The sequence below is a fragment of the Lacerta agilis genome, chromosome 6, assembly GCF_009819535.1.
Source record: "Lacerta agilis isolate rLacAgi1 chromosome 6, rLacAgi1.pri, whole genome shotgun sequence".
NCBI lineage: Eukaryota > Metazoa > Chordata > Lepidosauria > Squamata > Lacertidae > Lacerta > Lacerta agilis.
In genome coordinates, this window is record NC_046317.1 from 3099427 (window position 1) to 3110321 (window position 10895).

At 45.3% G+C, this 10895-nt stretch overlaps 1 protein-coding gene and 1 long non-coding RNA gene across 5 annotated transcripts in view; one reads left to right on the forward strand and one right to left on the reverse strand.

Moving 5' to 3' along the window:
- The window catches only part of RC3H1 (ring finger and CCCH-type domains 1), a 55210-nt gene extending 47716 nt beyond the window's left edge, over positions 1–7494 (reverse strand). For 2 of the 4 annotated variants that reach the window (XM_033151246.1, XM_033151245.1), the window contains exon 1: positions 7253–7494. The gene's annotated coding sequence lies outside the window, so the exon portion shown is untranslated. The remainder of the gene's footprint in view (positions 1–7252) is intronic. The other 2 variants (XM_033151244.1, XM_033151242.1) reach the window with 1 other exon arrangement.
- A 457-nt stretch (positions 7495–7951) lies between these two features.
- LOC117047751 lies at positions 7952–8414 on the forward strand. Its single transcript, XR_004426755.1, has 2 exons — positions 7952–8017; positions 8298–8414. It is a non-coding gene; the product is annotated as an uncharacterized LOC117047751 (long non-coding RNA).
- The last annotated feature ends 2481 nt before the right edge of the window (positions 8415–10895 follow it).

Genomic DNA, 10895 nt, shown 5'->3' on the forward strand with positions numbered 1-10895 from the left:
TTGTGTTTTAATGCTGGGGTGTTAGGGAGAAGGGTGGGTAACAAATAAATAAATTTGTGAAGTTACCACCTTAACTAAGACATTGAAAAACCAAGTAGTACAGTCATACCTCTTCTTGCGAACACTTCATGTTGTGTTTTTTCAGGTTAAGAATGCGGCAAACCCATAAGTGTTTACTTCTGGGTTTCGCCGCGCGCACAAAAGCACTCTATCGTGCTTCACGCATGCACAAAAGCGCAGCTCTGGTTGCGGACTTTTCGGGGTGCAAACAGCACCCCGGAACGGATCATGTTCGCAACCACAGGTACCACTGTATATTAAAATGTGGTTATAATAAATGAGGTCCAATTTAAGATGAATTCAGCCCACACCTTGTCTCTTGCACACTTATAAAGGTAAAGGCAAAGGACCCCTGGACGGTTAAGTCCAGTCAAAAGCAACTATGGGCTTGCGGCACTCATCTCGCTTTCAGGCCAAGGGAGCTGGCGTTTGTCCACACACAGCTTTCTGGGTCATGTGGCAAGCAGAACTAAACCGCTTCTGGTGCAACGGGACACCTTGACGGAAACCAGAGCGCATTGGAAATGCCGTTTACTTTCCTGCCACAGCGGTACCTATTTATCTGCTTGCACTGGTGTGCTTTTGAACTGCTAGGTTGGCAGGAGCTGGGACAGGGCAATGGGAGCTCATTCCATAGTGCAGATTCGATCTGCCAATCTTCCGATCAGCAAGTCCAAGAGGCTCAGTGGTGGTCTACACACTTATATCATTTGTCAATTTGGCTATAAATGCAAACTCCTGGTGGAAAGGCAAATTGCAAATTAGAAGGCTGCTCAAGAGCACAGTCCTAAACATTTCTAATAAGAAGTCCCACTTCTTGTGGCTTCAGTTTACAAGAAAGGAGATTCCAACTAAACATTCAGGAAAAAATTCTGACCGTAAGAGCTGTTTGGCAGTGGAACAGATTCCCACAGGAGCTTGTGGACTCTCCTTCCTTGGAGTTTTTAAGCAGAGGTTGGATGGCCATCTGTCATGGATGCTTTAGCTGCATTGCAGGGGGTTGGACTAGATGAGCCTTGGGTCCCTTCCAACTCTATGATTCTATGAACAGGACTTATTCACATGAAGTGCCTGAGGCTACAGTCCCATACAGTTACTTGAGAGTAAGCTTCCTTTACCTCAGTGAGGCTCAATTCTGAGAAGATATACACAAGATTGACCCATTTAACACCTATCTAGATAATTTAATGTACTACTGTATAATCTACTTCAATTCAGCACTGATAAAGGATGCCAGTCTGAGAGCTAATCAGATGGTATGGAAGTTTCTGAATGCATTTTATCTTTTTTCCTGGAGTATTTTTTTACAGTTGTAACTCCTTATTGTTGTAAACAGCTTTGAACACGCTTTGCCTGGAAAAGTGGAATATAAATATTTAAAAGAAAATAAGTCAACCTGATATACTGACAGATTTAAAAAATCCAGTAAAAAAAATAAATGCAGGCATCGCTCCCACTTCTGTGCGATTGCATACATGCGCAGTGCTGGGAAAGAAAAAGATAAATTTAAAACAGGAAATTGCGGGAGAGAGTTAAGAGTTTGAAAGCAAACCAGTGCAAGTAAATAAATAGGTAACACTGTGGCGGGAAGGTAAACGGCATTTCCATGCATCTGGCACTTGGCACGGTGTTCCATGCACCAGAAGCAGTTTAGTAATGCTGTCCACGTGTCCAGCTTTCAGATCCCAAGATGAAAGTTTCCAAGTAACCCTTAGAAATATGAAATAAATATATTTTTCTGATTTTTTAAAAAAAATCATATTAATTTTTAATCATTTTTTAATTTTGTAACTTAAGGTAAAGGTAAAGGGACCCCGATCGTTAGGTCCAGTCACGGATGACTCTGGGGTTGCGGTTCCCATCACGCTTTATTGGCCGTGGGAGCTGGTGTACAGCTTCCGGGTCATGTGGCCAGCATGACAAAGTTGCTTCTGGCGAACCAGAGCAGCGCACGGAAACACCGTTTACCTTCCCACCAGAGCGGTTCCTATTTATCTACTTGCACTACATGTTTTCAAACTACTAGGTGGGCAGGAGCTGGGACCGAGCAACGGGAGCTCACCCCGTCACGGGGATTCGAACTGCCGACCTTCTGATCGGCAAGCCCTAGGCTCTGTGGTTTAGACCACAGCACCACCCACGTCCCAACTTAAACATTTAAAATAAGTCCATCATGTGACATATCAGGAAGTTCTGAAGAGATTGGTATTTTTAGTTTTGAAATGTCTGAATTCTGGGCTCAGCTTATAAGGATTTAAAAATTTAGATTTAAACTTAGTTTTTATCCTTCAACAAATATACAAAATTTTAAGAAAACTGAGTGACATGAGGTATATTGAGGATGGGCTGTCCCCCCCCCCCCGCTGTTTCCTAGGTTTATAATCCCCATTTTACATTTTCTATCCCACCTGTTTTTCTGAGGAGGCTGTAATAAATACAGAATAAAAGCAAACTGTCTCTGAAAAAATACAGTAGACATTAAAAAACAGTATACAAACTGTTTTTAAAATTGCAGCAGCACAAAACTGAGCCAGCAAAATTATACAATTAACCACTCTACAGCTGCCTGGTGCAGCCAGGTACTCCATAGCGTACAAGTCACAATATGTCCTATCTCCAGTTGACACCAATGTACCTACTGAGGTTTAAAGATCAAAGAATGTGGGGAGGAACCTATGCAAAGAGAAAGTTCCTAAACTACCCGTGTCCCAATTTATTAAGGGCTTTCAGGGCGAGATCAGTAAAAACAATCACAGAGAGCCAATGTGATAGAATCAAAGCTCCCATCAACATTCTGCACTAACATAAGTTTCCAAATGCTTTTTAATGGCAGACTCAACATACAGCTTGTTATAGTAATCTAACCTAGAAGTCAATACAGAATAAATGACTGCAGCAAGGTCCACCTTTTATCAGGAAGGGTTGTAGTGGGTGTACCAGCTGAAGCAGGAAAAAGGCATCCTTTGCCACACATACATCAAACAGGAGCACTGCCTCAAGGAGCATCCACAAGCTACCCACCTGCTCTTTCAGGAGTGCAGCCTCATTCAGAATTTGATGTAAATCCAACAGTCCCATCTACCAACAGTACTTCTGTTGTATCAGGCCAATGCCCATCTAGTCCAGCATTCTGTTCTCACAGTGGCCAACAAGATACCTGTGGGAACCCCAAAAGCAGGACCTGAGCACAAAAGTACCCTCCTCACCTGTGATCCCCAACAACTGGTACTCAGAAGCCCTGTTGGCTTCTGCCAGTCATAACAAAAGATGGGGATGAAAGGTTTCTTTCTTTTCTGCTGTAGTAGCTCCAGAGGCTCCTTGGGGATCTGTGGGGCTTTGGATCCAGTGAATTCAAAGCCTCTGATACCCTGCCCCAAAACAATCCATTCCACTGGCTACTGTGAAATATGGCAGTCTTATCACAGCAGAACCCACCCACCAGTGGCATTCTTCTCCATCAGCAAAGGGACAATTACACATCATTCTAACTCCCAACACCAGTCACCAGCATCCAGGAGACTAGGACTGTAGCCTAACGAGATTTTAATTTCTCCAGTTCGAAAAAAGTGGGGAGTTGAAAACTGAAGATGATCACCATTGTGATAAGCAAAGGACATTTATACCATTAGTTTAGAAACCACCATGTAGAGTAGATGTGACCATTATCATACATAAACAACAAAATATCATTTTTAGACTGTAAGAGTGTTCAGTAAATGAACATTACTACTTCATAATGAAGACATAGCAACAAATTTAACACCGTAAAATATAGCAAGAATGGGCAACTAGATTTGTGGGTTATGTTTTATTTTATTTTATTTTGGAAACCAAAGGTGCACCAACCAAAGCCAGGCACACATGCAAGATGATGGCTTGGGAAAGGAGTAAGGAATATAATCTACCGTATTTTCCGGTGTATAAGACGACTGGGCATATAAGACGACCCCCAACTTTTCCAGTTAAAATATACAGTTTGAGATATACTCAACCGCAGATTCTCCACCCAGCGTATAAGACGACCCCCGACTTTTGAGAAGATTTTCCTGGATTAAAAAGTAGTCTTATATGCCAAAATATACAGTAACTATACATCTAGTCATCACACATAAGGGTCTCTTAACAGCTAAATCCAGGGGAACTGTCTTTGTTCCAACAAACGGAAGTCAGAAAACTGTACCAATTTACCAAATTTCCAATCTACCTCTTGCTATGCAGTAATACTGCAATTTATGCACACTCAATTGACAGCAGGTCCTACTGAATTCAGTGGGACTTGATTCTGAGTAAACATGTATAAGAGCAGGTTGCAAGCATCACAGTAATTTGTCCATGAGCAAGGGCAAAACTATTGCCAAATATGATAGTAGTGAATGTTATTTCTGGCATGATCAATGAATAGAAATGAGCAGAGCTGCAGCAATCATACTGTTTTGCAAGTACCAGTTATCACAATTTATATAAATATTACCCAGGGAAAGCTCTGCCATACAGCAGGATGAAAGAACCTACTTAAGGCAACACCAGCACTAACGTAAGACCCAGAGAGTGTTCTGTAAGGTGGCCAACACTTCTAGTACAGTATCTCCTACAAGCAAGCATTTCATCACATCCAATCAAATGCTTCCTTTGGGTACAAGACAAACACAGCCTTAAGAGTTGACATTAAAAAAGGTAAAGGACCCCTGACAGTTAAGTCAAGGCGAGAACGACTCCGAGGTTGTGGCGCTCATCTCACTTTACTGGCCGAGGGAGCCGACGTTCGTCCACAGTCAGTTTTTCCGGGTCATGTGGCTAGCATGACTAAGCCGCTTCTGACGAAACCAGAGCAGCGCACGGAAATGCTGTTTACCTTCCCACCGGAGCAGTACCTATTTATCTACTTGCACTCTGATGTGCTTTCAAACTGCTAGGTTGGCAGGAGCTGGTACTGAACAACGGGAGCTCACCCCGTCGTGGGGATTCGAACCGCCAACCTTCCGATCGGCAAACCCAAGAGGCTCAGTGGTTTAGACCACAGTGCCACCCGCGTCCCTACAAGGGATATTATCTGCTAGTAAAAAGAACCAAAAAAAAACCCCTGTAGACTAGAAATGCAGCAGGCGCCAGAAGAGCCATGGAGCACTTATCTGCCTCTTCTATTACCCCAACTGATTTATATGCTACATGTGCGAAAGAGGGCTTTGTCTGTTGTGCCTTCAGCATAGAAATGTGGTGGGCTGGTAGCAAACCCAATGATCGCCTTGTCCTTTTGCCACCAGCACCCCCTTTCTATACTGGAACTGCAGGGAGGAGCTTTGTTTTCTGCAGATCCTGCAGGAAAATGCAGAAGTTTAGCAGAGGAGGACTGATCACAGCATCCTCCTCTGCCAGGTTGTTTGGTTTCTGGGCTGGTCAGAGTGGAAGGGATTTCACTCCCTACAGCCAGCAAAGAACCTGAGCAGGTGGAGGAAGTAAAGAGCAACTTATCAGTCCTTATTCCACCAGGACATAATGTTTTCATACTTGCTAAATATTACAGGGATTCAATACCAAGTAATGATGGAAGCTGAGCTAGCAGAGAAAAGGCAGATTGACCTGTCCCTCAGGCCCTGTCATTCTGTTTACTCACTTGAATGCATTTTTATACTGTAGATCATTTTAGAATATAATCCTGGGTACAGGGACTATATTGATCCTGATCTTTGTAAGCCATTCTAGAAGGCTTTTCAGCTAAAGAGTGGAGTAAAAATTCCTTAAATAATGAATTCTATGTGTTCTTCATCACATGTGGTGACCAGGTAAGTAAATACAAATTCATGTTAATTTTCATGAACACAATTCACAATGCTCTCTCATAACCAAAAACGCTATCTGATAGAAGTCAACATAAATAAATAAATAAATCACAATTTACTCTAACAAAATAGTACAGAGTGACAGTTGTGTTTATGAAGAGATGGGTGAGGAATAAAGTAAACAGCCTTCATTTTGTGCAATGAACCATGGCTTCTTGGTGAACTGTTTGCAGATGTCACTTCCTGCTCAATATCAACTCTCTCCCTGAACACAAAGGTTTGCTTGCTTGCTTGCTTCAGGTGGCCAAACCAGATCCTTCCATTTCCTTTTGTCCAATCCTCTGAAACCATGACACTGAAAGTTACATACGAGATAAATATACAGAAGGTAGGGGTACTTGTACTCCTCGGGAATCTTTAGAATTACATTTTTGTTCTGTGTTTTTAACGTTTCTTTCATCCCTGGAGTACAGTAACTACAGTCATACCTCATGTCGCGAACGCTGCGGGTTGCGCATTTTCGGGTTGCTCTCCGCGCCGAACCCAAAAGTACCGGAACAGGTTACATCCGGGTTTTGGCGCTTGCGCATGCACAGAAGCACTAAATCGCGACCCGCGCGTGCGCAAAAGCACCAAATAGCGACCTGCGCATGCGCAGGTGAGGGTTGCGGACGCGCCTCCCGCACGGATCACGTTCGCAACCCGAGTGTCCGCTGTACTGCCAGGGATAATGTTCAAAAGATCATGAGGAGGTCAATGTCAGAACCCAATAAGCTTCGAGACTGAACATAGAAGCTACATTTAGGGAACAGAAGCACAGAATAAAAGCATGTGTGTTTACTTTAGAGTGCGATTCACACACACTTACTCGGGAGTAAGTCCCACTCGACTTAATAGGAGCGCTTCTGAGTAGACATGCATAAGGCTGAGCTGTCAAGAGATAATTCCCACGGAGGGTCAATGAGGATCACACCTGCCAAGGGGTTCCACCCACCCACCCACCCCCGTACACCATTCCCTAGCCGAGAATACTATACTGTATACTACACACACAGACACACAGACACACACACACATCTGGAATGAGTTGAGACCGCGTGTAACCACCGGCCCCCAGAATATTTCCCGGCCTCTTACGAAGCCGCGGGGGCGGGGATGGCAGAAAGCGAGCCCGGCAGAAGCCTGAGGCCTACAGAGGCTACGGCGAAGGGGAAGGGAAATGGTGGAAGAGGCCGCTGGGGCGTCTCGCACGGAGCCACCAGCCGCAATGCCTGGTCCGCCGGCCGGCCAGCCAGCCAGCCAGGTAGAGGCGCCGCCCGCCCGCCCGCCCGCCCGAAGGGAAAGAGAGGAGAAGGCCGCAGCCTCCGCCCTATTGTTCCCCGCCACCCGCCCACCGGGGAGAGACTCCCGCTTACCTCACGGCGGTGGCGGCGGCGGCGGCAGCTCCTCTCAGCTGCGGGCCACGGACGTGGCCGTCGCGCCCTCCTCCTCCTTGTCCACCAGCAGCAGGAGCCGGCCGGCCGCGGCCTTCCCTTCCGCCCTCCGGCCCTCTGCTGCTGCCACGGCCGCCTCTGCAGCAGGGGCCATCTTGGGCGCCTCTCCGCTCGCCTCAGCAGCAAAGCCCTGCCTCGCCTCCAGGGCCGCCGCTAATGCATCGCTCGCCCGGCAGCCGCCCGCCCCTTCCTGCTCGGCGGCGGCAGAGGGGCGGAGCGCGCCCGGGCAGGCGCCGCTTCCTTGCCCTCCATTTAATAGATTGCGGGGGGTGTAGATATAGAGGTGGATCTATGCGCGCACACACACACATATATATAATCTGTGAGGGGGGAAGGAGAGGCATAGCTGTCAACTTTTCCCTTTTCTTGCGAGGAATCCTATTCGGAATAAGGGAATTAAACGGGGGAAAGTTGACAGCTATGAGCAGAGGAAACCTTTTGTGTACCAGCTCTGGTAGAAGTATTGTTCCGAAATCCAAAGAACCACAATTGTATGCAGCTGAAGACTGGAAGGAAGAGCTTCTATGAAATGCCCCTTCTGCGTAGAGATTAACTTTCAGTGCTTTACTTTCAGGCTGCAAATACAGCGCATACTTTCTTGCCGCTGGGCCTTGTGAACATGCTTGGACTGCAGTTCACGTCAGAGTGCGTAGCTACGCTTTTTTATTGTACTCGTGTCTACTGCTGGTAAGTCAACCCAAGTGCAGGATCCTGTAGAAAGGCAACTTTTAAAAAGGCAGCTTAAAAAATAACAGTAGTTGCTATAGGAAAAGACTCAAGGCTCCCGTGGGAAAGAATGATTACATGTGCTGATTCAGGTACAGAGCTATACTGAACTTATTAAAGGGCCACAAGACTCTTCATTGTTTGCGATAATAACTAGGATGATAGAACATTGCCAGCTAGCCGATGTGTCGCTCTGTACCAGGCATAGCCAAAAGGATAAAGCAGCTGCTCTTTATTTCAGATCCCATGGCTCCTAGCATCCCCAGTCTTGAACCATGGCGCAAGGATCCATGCATTTCTTCTGTCTGAAAGATGGCTTCCCAGCCTGAAATGATATTAAAATGTCAACTAACAGCAACTCTAATGAGCTGCATTACCTTCTTAAGTACCATGTGTAAGAGAGACATACATGCTTTGTTTGACAGCTAGCTGTAGTTTCCAAAAGTGGAATAATAGAAACTTGAAAATCACTTCCCTGCTCTGTTTTGGAAGTACAGTATAACTGAAGACAAGTCACAGAAGGTAAAAACATCTTAAAGCTATGAGACATCAACAGGCCTAGGAGAATAAAAAGGAAACCGCTCTGGAGTCAGCATTCCACAGCTGGGTATCCACCACTGAAAATGCCTTTCTACCTACCTGGCAGGGTTATTTCAGATGAGCTTTGAAGGAGATCCCAACAATTAGACAGGTACATGCGGAGAGAGGTAGTCCATGAAGCACCCTGGTCACAACAGCAAAAGAGCCTTTTCCAGGCCCAGTTGAATGTGTTTGATTTTCCCTCTTGTTTGGCTGTGAGCCAGGGGAGTTGCTTGATCACCAGTGGTGTGATTCATACAATCCAGTCTCAGCAGTCTGTTGGCTACTTTCTGAACCAACACAAATTTCCAGAACATTTTAAAAAGCAACAGTGCACATAATACTTTGCAATAGTCCACAGAGGAGGTTACAAAGGCATGATTTGCTGAAGAAAGGCTACTTTGACCAGGTAGTGCCATAACTGGCAAAACTTCCTAAGTTGGGGAAAGGTACTATACTCTGGGTTACCTGCCAATCTAGCAGTTCAAAAGCACGTCAAAGTGCAAGTAGATAAATAGGTACCACTCCGGCGGGAAGGTAAACGGCGTTTCCGTGTGCTGCTCTGGTTCACCAGAAGCGGCTTAGTCATGCTGGCCACATGACCCGGAAGCTGTACGCCAGAGTCGTTCGCAACTGGACCTAACAGTCATGGGTACCTTTACCTTTACCTTTTACTCTGGGTTACAGAGGCAATTTCTGCCCATTACAAAAATGGATGAATGAGCACACCCACCCTCAGGTGATGAACATTATTCTTTAGTGGACATTTTCCTAATTGCTTTACAGCTATCACCATTAAAGGATAGTGCTATGAGTTTGGGGTGTGTGCATCTTAAACTGAGTGCTAGACCCCTCTCATCCCTGGATCTAGCAAGTGTTAAAGTAAAATAATAGCCAGGCTAGCCTCGGGATGAGGTGTAAGGAGAACAAAAGAAGGGGCTTTGTGATAAATGGGAAATGGGTGGGGCCCCTCCCTCAACTTGCAGACAGCGAGAAGGAATAAAGCCAGAGTTGAGAGTGGAGAGCTGTGACCTAGGAAGGAAGCAGCAAGCTGGAGAGAGAGACAGAGCAACGTTTGATTTCTTTTTGAATCCAAGGCTGCAGCTATGGGAGAAACAATAAACTTTTCGGGGGTGTTAATGCTGTGAACCCCATCTCCATCACAGGCTTATGTTGTGTATATGTGTGAGTAAACCAGGGGTCAGCAAACTTTTTCAGCAGGGGGCGGGTCCACTGTCCCTCAAACCTTGTGGGGTGCTGGACTATATTTTGAAAAGAAGAAAAAAAGAACTATGCCCCACAAATAACCCAGAGATGCATTTTATATAAAAGCACACATTCTACTCATGTCAAAACATGCTGATTCCCGGACCATCCGCGGGCCGGATTTAGAAGGCGATTGGGCCGCATCCGGCCCCCGGGCCTTAGTTTGGGGACCCCTGTAAGTAAACCATATATCCTAAAGGCAACATAGTTTCTGCTATGCCTCATTTCCAAAAGGAAACATGAACTTTGGGTAAGCACCTGGAACCCCTGGAATCTTGCACCACTCGGAGATTGGGGTGGGGTGCAACAGTATCAGTAATCAATACTCCTTCCCTTTTGTGGCAATGGTGGCACCCAGGCTGAGGGTGGCAACCTAGGAAACAAAATATCAAAGGTTAAACACAAAAGCCTGGGTAAGAAACAGCAGAGAAGGTGCAGCATGTAATTGCCTGAGGAATCGCTCTCCCTGGGAGCAAGTACTTACCTCTGAACCTGCATACATAGGGTCTAGTTAGAGTACTTGCCATAAGGGAAAAGTTGGACTCATGAGAGAGGGTAACTCAGTGACTAGCTGGTAAGCCAATAAGGGATAAAACAGGGTGGATTTGATTTAAATCAAACTGATTTAAATCACGATTTAAATCACTAGTCAGTAAGGCTCAGGGCTGATTTAAATTAAAAAAAAATCCAATTTAAATCGGATTTTTTTTATTTGAATCAGATTTTTTTTTATTTGAATCGGATTTTTTTAATATTTAAATCGGCCCTGAGCCTTACTGACTAGTGATTTAAATCAGTTTGATTTAAATCAAATCCACCCTGGGATAAAGCTTTAGAATGTTTCTATTGGACAAGATTGCAGGATGCCCCAACCCACTTGTAAAAGCAATGGGCAATACGGTGGAACCTCAGTTATCAAACGTAATCCATTCTGGAAGACAGTTCGACTTCTGAAACTTTCAACAACCAAGGTGCAATGGGCGGTTGGCAAATT